The sequence below is a fragment of the Lucilia cuprina genome, chromosome 3 (genome assembly GCF_022045245.1).
Source record: "Lucilia cuprina isolate Lc7/37 chromosome 3, ASM2204524v1, whole genome shotgun sequence".
Classification (NCBI taxonomy): Eukaryota; Metazoa; Arthropoda; class Insecta; order Diptera; family Calliphoridae; genus Lucilia; species Lucilia cuprina.
In genome coordinates, this window is record NC_060951.1 from 461630 (window position 1) to 474724 (window position 13095).

General features: G+C 25.6%; 1 long non-coding RNA gene across 1 annotated transcript in view; it reads right to left on the reverse strand.

Moving 5' to 3' along the window:
- The window catches only part of LOC124418654, a 32289-nt gene that overhangs the window by 11053 nt on the left and 8141 nt on the right, over nucleotides 1–13095 (reverse strand). Inside the window, exon 2 of the long non-coding RNA XR_006940127.1 lies at nucleotides 27–180. This is a non-coding gene — a long non-coding RNA (uncharacterized LOC124418654). The remainder of the gene's footprint in view (nucleotides 1–26; nucleotides 181–13095) is intronic.

Below are 13095 nucleotides of genomic sequence, written 5' to 3' on the forward strand. Positions count from 1 at the left end.
AAAAACATATACATATAAAAACTCACCCAATTATAAAAAATTCAACCGGGCAACAGTGTTAACTTATCAATTTTTTCCGCTTAATATAGGTATTGTTTGGATATAGACATATTTACATCAACATTCACAGCTGTTTTTTTATTTAGATTAAAATATACGAACTGTTGTTGTAGAAATTTTCTGAAAATATGTAAAAAAAAATATTTTAGATTTTAAATCATAAGAGAAAAATTTAATAAATCTATTGAGTTTTGTTAAATTTATAATATTTGTTACTTTATAATATTTACTTTTAATTTTTAAATCTTAACTTTTTTTGGAAGAAAGAAAAGTTTTTAAACTTTACCTACAAAGAAACGTACAAATATACATGCATATATCTTAGTACTTTTGAAAGTAAATGTAATAGGTTAAATATAATCCAAATGCATGATAGTATTATATACATACAAATAAATGTATTTATGTACATTTACTTTTTGCTATGATATAAAAGAGCAAATGGAGAGAATAAAGCAACAACAAAAAAAAACAAACAAATCTTTTAAGTGAATTAAAACTCAAAGTGCTTTAATAGCTTCAGGACATGTTTAAGTAGCATCATATTTATGTATTTGATATTTACACTTAAAGGAATGTGTGGCATTTATGCGTCTGTATAATTCTGGCGCTGTATACAACATGTGTGTTGTTGTACGTGAAAGTATAACTAGAATATGAAAAATAGTTAGTTGAAAACAGAACTTTAATTAAAATTATAAATGCAAAAGTATGCAAAAAAAACTACATCAGAGGAGAGAAAACCATAAATGTGTTTAAAATTTTAAAACGCCTACACGTATGATTAATATTCATAATTAACACATTACTTCTTAGTGTTTGTAGGCATAAATTATTTATGGTGAGGGTAAATGTTAATTATGACAACTAAAATATTAATTTTTTTTTATAAAGCAGTCATAATACATTTAGAAATTCCTTTACAATTCTGACAAATAGAATATTTCTATCAAAATTATTTTTTAATGGAATATTATTGGAATTTTAATAATTTTATAAAAATTAAAAAAGGTATATAAATGTTCTAGAAATTAAAACCTATTTGAAACCATTTTGAAATTAGAAACTTTGATGAAAATATTTTGCAATTAAATATGATTTTTTTTAAGCCAATCCAGTGACAAAGATTTCGAACTTTAGCTGAATTTAATCTCTATTTTAAAGTCTAACAATTAGACTTTAGAACAGAACATAGGTAGGTGGTGTTTAAAAAATGTTTTATTTAAATTAAAATTAAGAAATCAAAAAAGTTTGAATTCTTTTTGAAGTAGAATACGTAATATTGCAATGTTATTTTTAATGAAAATGTCTTGTACAGTAGTTTTCCGATTTAACGAACCCATATGTTGTCAGGCCTGTTCGTAAAATTGAAAAGTTCGTTATATGCAGTACTAAGTAAAACGTGGGTTTTTGGTAGGAAAATAATTAAAAATAGGTACATAAAATATTTTTTAAATGTATTTTATAAAAATTAATTCTTTTTTTTATAAAAATAGCACAAAACACAAAATTCCGAATCTTATATACCCACCTTCAAACCATATTAGTGTCGAATTTAATCGCTGTATTTTTAATTCTGTCATTAGCTTTAAAGTTATTTCTCGAAGTTCATCTCTATACTCGTATTTTTAAACGAGTAACGAGCGTTGATGTAATTTTCTTAAGGGGGCCTGATATGGAGGGTAAGGTCAATTATGGACCGATTCCCATAAAATTTGTTAGAGATATCGGTTAGTACTCGGCGTACTCGTATTGTTAAGCGAGTATTGAGCGTTAAAGTCATTATCTGAAGGACGGACGGACATAGCTACATCGAACTAAAATTTAATAAGAACCCAGAATGAGTTACAGTTTTGGGTATAAAAGCACCGCTTGCTATAACTTAGGTTATTTGTTATTTTTGATAAATGTCATTTTATCTTAATTTAAATAATAATATTTATATTAGTTCGTTAAACAGAGTACAAAAAACAAGTTTTGTTCGTTATTTAAGGTAGTCAATAGGAAAAATTAGCTTGTTCGTTAAATGCGATGTTCGTAGAATTGAATGGTCGTTAAATCGGAAAACTACTGTAGTTAAATTAATGAACACCTAAACGTATGATTAATATTTATAAATGTTATATTAAGTATACGCTCAATATCTTATATTATATATGTTAGAGTTAACTAAATTAATAAACTTTTATTACAAAATGTATTTCATCGATTTTAAAAATAAAATGTCGTTTACATAATTTTTTTCATTCCTTTTTGTTGTGATTTATTAGAATTCTTCTTATAATTTTCGAAACATTGACAACATTGACATTTTTTCGCGTGTACTCTCTGATCTAAGGTCTTTGCCCTTTTGTATTCTTTTTTGTTTTTTATGTTAAAATTTGTGTCGAAACGTGTGTTTGTTCTACATTTTATATAATAATCTGTTGAGGAAAGAACGTAAAGAGAATTGGAGGGGAAGAGAAAAGAACACCAAACATTTAAAACTGATGAATAGCTTGATAAAAAAAAAAAAATAAGGAAAAAAATAAAACAAAATATTTCTTGTATGTTTGTTTGTATTCAAATATAATATTTTTTACTTTGTCTATATTTACTTTTATGTTTATTTTTTCATATTCCTTTTGAACGCTACAATCAGCAATATTGCATAATATGTAAAACAAAAATAATTCACGGAGTTACTTTCAATTCAGTTATATTTTCATAAAAAATCCACTTTAAGGGATATCAAAAAGAAAATAATAATAAAAAAGTTTTATTTTCTGTACAGTGCATATTAGATTCGCTATAAACTTCTTGAAAATGTTCTTTATAATTCTATTTATATGAATAAATTTCATACACGCAATAACTACAATGACTACATTTAAAAATTGCAATAAACAGCAAATTTTTATATGACTGCACACATTTTTTTGTTCTTATTTTAATATACATCCACACATATCCATACATATATTTTATATGAATATTTTGCAAACAACTCAGTGTGAGTTTTATTGCCTTTTGTTTAAAACAAAGAAAAAAAATAAATTTTTAACATTCTTGTTTATCAAGTTACAAAAAAACGAAAAAAAAATTGCGCACAAAAAACATTCCAACTATAAAAAAATAAAGTTCTTATTTTTATATTTTTCTAGGGAAAATGAAGCAGAAATATAAAACAAATCTAAAAAAACTTAAGTTACTTTGTTGCTCAAATATTGTTTTTCTTAGTTTAGAAAAAAACTAAAAAATAAAATAAATTCCTTTTAAGTTCGTTAAAAATTGTCTACAAAAATTTACTTCTAATAAAGCCGTAGTTTCATTCTCGGGTTTTCCATGTTTGTACTTGGTTGTCAGGGATTTTAAAATTCAAACAAGCAATTGTAACAGTTAGATGTTGTAAATGTTGTTTGTAGTTTAAGCTAATGTTTTTTGATGCAAATTGTATTAATGTTTGTTTTTTGTTGTACAGTATGGTTGTACAGCAACATGTCAGCAGCGTGACACTTGAATACATTCTTTTTTTCTATTCATTCTATAGCTGTTATTGTTGTTTTGGTTTTTGTAAATTTTAAAAGCTTTTTTTCTTGTTGTTGAAAAATAAAACAAAAAACTTAATTTTTTCCCTTTTTTCTACTGTTCACTTTTATTTATTTGTTAGTCATTTGTCAGTTTTAGTTGTAAATGTGTTTTAGAAAATGTTGGTGAGTGTGTGTGTTTGTTACTAAAATGGCTAAAGTGCCAAGGACTCCTTTCATTATATGGTCACCACAATGTAACTATAAATGTGTAAAAAGCGTTGTCAAGGGCAAAAGTAAAGCTGAGAGTAAGAAAAAAAAAACGCTTGTAACTCGATTATGCCAATGGTTTTAAGTATATTAAGGATTATAGTTGAAGCTTTTCTAAAATAGTAAGAGATTTTAAATAGATTTGTTTCATATTACTCAAAGGATCGTATATTAAAGGATTTATAATTTGATAAGAGTAAACACTATAATTTTAAATATTCTTGCTGGAGTTGTTGCATATCAATGTATTAAGGAACAAATTATTTAAAATTTTTGAAAAAATAGAAACTTTGTAATTTTTTTTTAAATAATAAAAATTATTAAGAATTTTTCCAAAATATGTAGAATAATAAATATGTTGTAAATTTTTTTCACAATTTTTTAACTGGATGTAAAAATAATAAAAAAAATAATAAAAAATATTAAAAATTTTGATAAAACTTCCTTTTAAATAATATTTTTTTTTAATATTTGGAACTAAAAAAGAATTATAAGAAAATAAAATTCGGTTAAAAAAAAACGGTTAGGTTTATTTATACAAAGTTTCCTCTTCCTGCAGCTAAAGAGTAATATTATTTTCTAATATCCCAAGAACACAATTTTACATTTACATTTTAGTTTAAAGCTTCCATTACTAACTTTTCCACTGTCCACTTTAAAAACTTTTTTTTTTTTTTTTTTGTAAATTTCACTACAAAGCTATCAATAAATCTTGAAGAAATACACATAAAGAAAAAAACAAAAAAATCGCTGAATTAAACAAACCCGAACAATAGATAATGTTGCTCTTATGTATGTTAGAATATATGTATATATATGTAAGTATGTATAGATGTACGTATGTATGTATATAAAACTAAAAAGCGGAACACGTTCTGCTTGCAGCATGTAAACATTCATTCAGACCATCATTATTCATTTTGTAAGTGGGAGTAGACAAAACATTGAGTAGTTTTAAATACAAAAAGGGAGTCATAAATTTTACTTAATATTGTGTAGATGTAGAAATGTAACAGAAATTTTGTCACTTGGACTGTTACAGCTTTTAAAAACATGATTCAATAGATTTCTCTAGTTTTTTTTTATATACCAACATAGAAATGTATGTATATGAGTAAATAAGTTTAAGTATGTGTGTGCTTGGAAGTATGTTGTATGGTGGAATAAGTGTGTGTGAGTGTGAACATGCATTTTACTAATGTTTGTAATATTGTTGTATATGTAGAACATCATGTTTTTTTTTATATACGATCGAATTCATAGTTAAACTATACTCGTACAACGTACAACAATCATTTCCCTAAACTTCAAATGATTTTTATTTAGATAGTATGTGAGGGTGTATTGTACATCCTTTTTTACTCTCTTCTATTACACTTGGTTTCTTCTTCCTATTTTTTTTTTTTTTTTCGTTTCTATTTCTAAAATAGTTTTCCATATGTTATGGTTTGTTTATGTGCAAAACACATACACAACACAACATGCATACATTAATATTTGTACACATTTACACTTGCACCAAAATGTATTTTATATTTGTCTCGTTATTATTGTTGTCGTTTTAGTTGCTGTTGTCGTATTTGTATATTCATATGAATGAGAGTAAATATGAAAAATTGCTTTATTGCTGTCTCTTTAAATACATACATTCATACAAAAACACACGCACTTACTCGTTCATTCAAATGTGCATATGTTCAAATTTACAAATGTATCAGTATTTAAGTGAGTTAGTATATGCGTTTTGCATTTGTTAAAGTTAGTATCAGATTGTTACAAATATTTACACGTTCTCGCACAATATTTGTCAAACGGATTTCGATTGAGTGTTGTTTATAAGTATAAAATTGTCTCCCACGTACGTTGCCTCTAGTACGTTCATTTATTATAGTAAATTGTATATTTTATTTCTATTTTGATATTTTATTTTTTTATTATTATTATCATTATTATTCTCTCTATCTGAATGACAGTCAGTATCCGCCTGCTGTTTGTCAGATAAAATAATTCATATGCTTATATACTTGTTTATGTAGGCAAAGTTTAACACATATGTACCTATGTTTGTGTTTGTATTTTTATAAAAATGTATAATTATTTTACATAATTATATGAGTTTTGGTTGAATGCATGACTGACCAGAAATATAATTGAGATTTAAGTTTTACTCAAGACACAACACAACACGTATGTTTAAATTTTTACAACAAATAATGTTATAATTCATATTACATGTACTATATAGACATGTAATGTAATATTTTAATTATTGTTTAAAACACAAATGACTTAAATTGTTTTAACATTTTAAATTTAAGAAATTTAATTAAAATTTTGTGTTAATTAAATTTTGTTTGCAATTGATAGTATTGATATGTTGTTGCTGTTGTTTTGCCTTTAGGGAGAAGATTAATGAAATGCAATTGATGGTAGATTATTAGAATGTTTAATAATTGTTAAAATTCTTTAAGGGATAAAACAAAGAGAAAATTAAAGTTTTAGAAATTTATAAGAAAATTAAATAATAATGGAGATAACAAGTAAGTATGCCACGACTAAGAATTGTATTATTCTTAACTTTAAATTAAGCTGAAAATTATGGTGAAAGTAGTTATTTTAAAAGAAAGGATGTATGTATATTTTTAACCGGTGCTTTAAGTGTGAATCAAATCCACCACTTCCGGTCTATCAAACTAGAACACTAACCTACGGAGGTTAAATGGTAAAAACACCCAGCAAAAAATCATTAAATTTTGATAATGAGTATTCTAGATAAAGTAATTATTTAATTCATTACCTGATAATCGGAAAGACTTATAAATACAATAACTGTAGAGCCGGGTTTAAGCCCGGAAAAGTCGGGTAAGCACATTTATAACCTCGTCGAACAAAAATAATTAGTTATTCAACCCAAAGTTAAATACTATAATATTACTTGCCTGCTTACCGGATAAGTAAAGTTATTTCTGAGTAAATACCACATAATCATGACACGTTAGATATGTAGTCGGATGCACATAAATAAAATTTGATTTAGATTAAATATTATTTGTAAATCATAAAAGGGTTTAAATTTATAGATTTTTAAACATTTAATTTGTATGTATGTTTATGGGAAGTGTCAAGAATTGTAAAGAGGGAATAATAAAAAGGGTTAGTGCAGACATTTGTCTTTATTATAAAAATAAAACTGATGAAAATATAATAAAGATATATGTCAAATTTAATAATACTATGAAATGTAAATAACTCAATAAAAAATAGAATGGATGCTATTGCAAAATTTCCCATTGCCAAGTTGTTTAACAAGTTCTGGCAATCAGAAGTCTGAAACAATGAAAGGAACACTTTCAAGGATTTACGTTAATGCTAGGAAGAAAAATTATAATATTTAGTACAGATGGTATAACATAGCTTTGGGACGTAGAGTGACTTTAAAAGTATAATGTGGTTTTGACAACAAAAGATAAAACAAGCATAATATTGTTAAGTATTTTAAACAAATTAAAATTATTTAAATACCAATAAATATATATTGTATATTTAACTAGTTATATACATATTATAACTAGTTAGCTTATGATTTATGCTTTAATCTTTGAATCTTACAGCTCTTTATATAATTAGTTATATACCACATAGAAAATTACTAAAGTTTCTTTTACAAAAAGAAAAAAAATCCAAAAACGTTTCTTATTTAAAAGTGTAAACATTTTAAAAAAATTTTGGTATAATTTTTATCTAATTTTTCATGTTTTTTAAATAAACAAATGTACTGCCATACACAACACTAATCTTGTACAAACAAAATTTTAAGTTTAAGGTTAAGATAAATTTAATTTAAAAGTGATAATAAAGAAAAAAAATAAACACTTTATATGTAAAAAAAAACAACTCCACTAAAGAAAACAAAATCGAAACTTATTATTTTTCCAAAACACGACAAGATAAACAAAAACAAAGTAAAATATAAACATATGTTAATGTGTAGGTATGAGTTAGGTGTATGTAAAGCAATTTAGGCTAAAATAAACCCGGTATAAATTCTCACATCTCTGCTGCTATATAAGGAGTATTCATATCTAAAATAATATTTTTCGCTATACAGACTTTGGTTTCCAGAATAAATTTAAACAACTTAAACTTGAGAGAGATTTAGTTAAGAGCTATTTTAGTAATATGAAACTCCTCTTATAGCTCTTAGCAGTCAATTCTCCTGACATTGTACTTAAGAACAAGTCACTACAAGAGCAACAAAAACAGCAGAAAGCAGCAGCAAAAACAGCAACAGTAACATCAACATTAACTCAAACTGTTGGCCATTTAAAGTTGAGGTTTTGTTGTAGTGTTAAAGGTGCAAAAGTGTGTGTGTGTGTTGAAATGTAAAGAAGAGAGGGTGTGTGTAGGTATTTATATTTATAAAGAAAATATTTTATGAAACGATTTTAAGTTATGTGCAAAGTGTAGTTGAAGTATGGTAAATGAAGAAAGTATGTGAGTTAGGTGAGCGCCAAGATAAACAAGAGAAATCTGTTGAATTTTTTGTTACAACCCAACAGTTAGATCGAACAGCCCCACTATTCATGTACTTGTCCTACGAAAAAGCCAATCGTCACCCCATAGATTACATAGAGACAAATAAAGAGATTAGGTATGTGTCCACCTTCTCATTTACTGAAAAGTACACTTATTAACTTCAGCCTTGTTTACGAAAACTACATCCGTAATGAAAGACTAGAGTCAACCAGGTGGTTAGATGTTCAGAAAATCATTGTTTTATTCGGACGCATTGACTCTTTGTCGAACTACTGGAAATAGATTTTTATCATAAACTAAAAAAAAAACTTTACAAAAGAATACACACAAGAGGCCACCTTATTTTTATCTGCATACCGTTATTTACACATACAGACAGAAATATACATATATGTATGTATAAGTAGGTATATCAAAAACATTGTAAAAATATTTACCGTTAAAATATAAGTAAAAGTGAGAAACTCAAGTTTATGGCTTTAAAAAAATTTGTTCTGCTCTCTATTGTTTGTTTTAAACACCAGTCAACTTGCCATCATGTTGTTTTGTTAGTTTTGTTTTTATTTCAGTTTTCTTTACTCATACATTCTTCTTTATTCCTTGTTTTTTGGTTTGCAGCTTAGATTTTGTTGTTATTCCCTATATATTGCAAATGTATTTATATCTGTGTGTGTGTTATTGTGTCTGTTTGGTTTTTGTTGCTGTTGGTTAAGGATAATAAAAGATATTCTACTCCTGATAAAGATTATGAATATTATAGAATTTATGTGCCACTGCAAATTATACCCCTGACACCATAAAATTATAGCAAATTGCCAAGATGAAATTGAAAAATCATGTTATTTTCCTGTAAAATGTAATAAAATGAGAGAAACAAACTAAAAAACAACCGCAACAATAAAATAATATAAAAAACTCGTATTTTATCAACTAAATTATTGCAAACGAATGAATGAATGACACTACAGCAAAAATGTTTAATTGCTTAAACTGAAATCCTTCATAGATGTGAAAAAATCTAAATTCCTTTAAATTAATTGTATGGCTTATTGTTAAATAGTTAAAAATAATAAAATAGAAATTTAAAACTAAAAATGTTGTTGCACAAGCACTCAAACTTTTAACATTTTCCGTTTTTCTTTTGAATATTTAAACACTTTTACGCACTTTGTTAGTAGTTGCTTGCATTAGTTTGTAGATTTTTTTAATATCCTCCACTGGTGAAGGTTTATAAGAAACACGTTTTATAAGTTTCTTGGTCCGTATGTGACATCTAGAAATATTCATTTAAAGTTAATGAAAATAAATTGAAATAAATCTATGATTTTCAAACGGTTGGTCCATTTTTAATAAATTTTTAACAAAGTGATGAAAATAATCTGAACAGATTCCTATTTGTTGTTGCTGATACGATTTGACTTTGATATTTTATGGAATTTTTAACAAAATTCTCTTCCTAAAAGTTAACATCTTAGAAAATTGATTTCAACATGTTTTACCTTAAGCTTTTTTTAATTTATTTACTTTCAGTTATAAATAGAGAATACTTAACATTCGCCTTAAAGGAATTTAACTTATTTCTTTTTCTATACTTTTTTTCATCATTTCAGCCGAGTTAATAATGTCGTGCATCAAGAGTTTAGTGGCATTCGTTTAGACTAAAGTGAATTTCTTCGCAACAACACTTAAAATTATGTGGCATCTTATGAAATATTTAATTCATACTTTTGCAAAGTTTTTTTCTTAAACATTTGCAAGTAAGAAAGCACAGCAAGTAGCTGAGACTTAGACCAAAAAAGGGAAACAATGTTATGAAATAACTAAAAATAAGGATGAGAAAAGGAATTTAAATTCACTATCAAGATTTTAATTTATTAGATAACATAAAAATGCTGGAAAAACTGTTATAACTAATTTAATATGTCACTAATAAATGCAGAAATTTTTCCCCTAAAACATTTTATTTCCCTTTCATAAATATTTTTCAGCACATTTTTTTCTATAAATTACTAAATAAATTTATTGTAAACTATTAAAACGTTTTTTTTTTTAAAGTTTCATTTACATCAATTTAAATATGTTGCTGTTATAAATTTTGGTTCAATGTTAAAAATTCATTGGTGAAATTTATTATAAAATGAATATTAAAAACTACTGCATTTTTACTATATAAAAATGTATATAAATTACATAGGGATTGCAATTAATTATTTATCAACATTTTTCATTAAACACGTGTTTTTTGTTTTGTCCTGCTGTCCACACCAATACGAAGAGAAACTCCTCTCTTACAAATTTTATTACACAGATGGTGCTTATTTATGCACGATTTCAATTATAAGCACGTGTTAGTTTGTATATACATATGCATGTAACGAAACAAAAATTGATCATTATAATTGTTGTAGTTGTTTTTTGTTTTTCTTTTTTACTTTCTCTCATTCTAGTTTACACCCACAATTTGGTGTAAATAAATTTATAAATATGTATGAGTAAAAATGAATCAATGAATGAATAAATTTCTTTATTGCTGAAAACAAAACAAAAAAAGGTAAATATTTGAGTTTGTAAGTGTGTGTGAAAATTTGTTTCAATTTAATAGAGAAATACCAACAAACATTTATAATATTAAATATGTCGAGGTTAACGATAAACGTAAACTTAACCCTTTATAATTTTTTTTCATTTTACTTTTTCATTTAGTTAAACACATAAAAAATCTAAAAGAAAGACAAAAAACTGTTTTGCTGCATTTTACTTTCATTATTTCTTTTAATGCGAATAAGTGAATGGTTTAGAGGCAAAGAATGCAAAATAATTTTTTAATATTTTATGAAATAAATCGGTATTTCTCTTATAATTTATTGTTGAAATTAATGCTTTAGCTTTAGATTGTAATAGATTTAAAATTTCTTTACTTTAATTTCAGATTTTTACTTATGTTTTAGTAAAAATTGAATTTGTTATTACAATTAATACTATTTCTCTTAAATACATTTTTGTAAACTTCGAAGATTGCTACCTTTGCTTCTAAACCTACATCATGTGTGTGTATTATATACATATGTTTCAATTTTTTTTTATTTTGTATTAGAATTTGAAAAATTTACATTGCCTTTGAGTGTAGACTTAAACTAAAACCCGTGTTCTATGAATGAATGGTGTATATTTTCAGTTTCATTTAGTTTATGAAATTCTAAAAACGAAAACATTAACAAACAACAGAAAATAGTTTCAGTTTAATGTTTACACAGTTTGTGTATGAAAAAATTGGGTCCTCATGACAAACACACACGCTTGGTGCTACATAGATTTAATTCTACATTTTCTTTTAATTTTTTTCCATTTTGCTATATATTCTTCTATTTTGGCTTTAATAGCATCTGTAAGAGATAAAAACTGTTTTAGTTGCTTTTTCTTTTTAACAACCAAAACCATTTAACATTGTACACCAGTAATAGCAACAAAAGTACTAAACAGTAGTAGTAATTCTTGTTTATATCTTTTTATTTTTTGTAGTTTTTTTTCATACCAAGAGTATGTTTAGCATTTAACCCAAATTCTTGTAAAGAGTAAAAGTAATATTTTTTCAAAGTCAAAACTAAGCAAATTTTACACGCACACATTCACTCTCCTTAACCAAGACCTATAAAATTATAATAAATTTAAATTAAATGTTTATAGTTAAAGCTATAATTTTGCAAATACTTGTTAGCAATAAAACAGAACGTGGTTTTTTAAAATATAAATATGTAAGTAAAGACGTATGATTAATATTTAATAAACAAACATTTAAATAAGTATACGCCGGGGTTGACCTTTTAACTAAATTTGTTTTTAATAGTTGTTAACATTGTTGTTAAATAAGTTTATCTTTGGTTTTATACCTCATGGCAAATGTTGTTTATTTTTGTGATTTTAGTCAAGTTTATATAACCTAAATTTATATTTACTGCTTTCTAAAGTTTCTTTGCTTCTTGTACGTTCGTTCATTCTTTTAGGTTGTTTTTGCAGTTTTCTTTTTTTTTTTTTGTTTTTGTTGTACACATAATTGAAAATTAACGAAAACAATTTAAATTCAGACACGAAATAATACTAACAATAAAAATAAAATAACAAACATTCACCCAAAAGACTCACACTTATAAAAACACAAATACCCACTCATACTAACAAAAGTATACTCAACGCTTGAACTACTACTGCAACACAAACAAAATTAATGGGTGTGAAGTTAAATTTCGAAATTTATTATCCGAGACAAAAACCATCAACATTAACAGAATTATGTTTAAATGCTAACAGAGCACTGTTAGGGTGTTTAGGATAAGGTGGGAGCATTCAAAATGGAATTTTGGACACATTCAAACACCAAATGGACCACTAGCGACGACAGCGGTAGCCAACCTCCCACACTGTCCAAAAATTAAAGTCACATATTAAATTTCTTTAAAATTATCCAATTGTTTAATCTTAAAAATCTAAAAAAGTTTACGGATGCAAATTTTCAAATCCAGGAGACCTGGAGAAGATGGGCGTATGAAACTTCATGGAAATTTTTAACAACCAATCTATCTATGATATTTAGTGAATAAAATCTTTCAAAGATGGAGAATTGATAGAAAATTTTAAAATTTTGAAAATTTTAATTTCTTGGGAAGAAAAATCTGAAATCCAGGAGACCTGGAGAAGATGGGCGGATGGAACTTCATGGAAATTATTA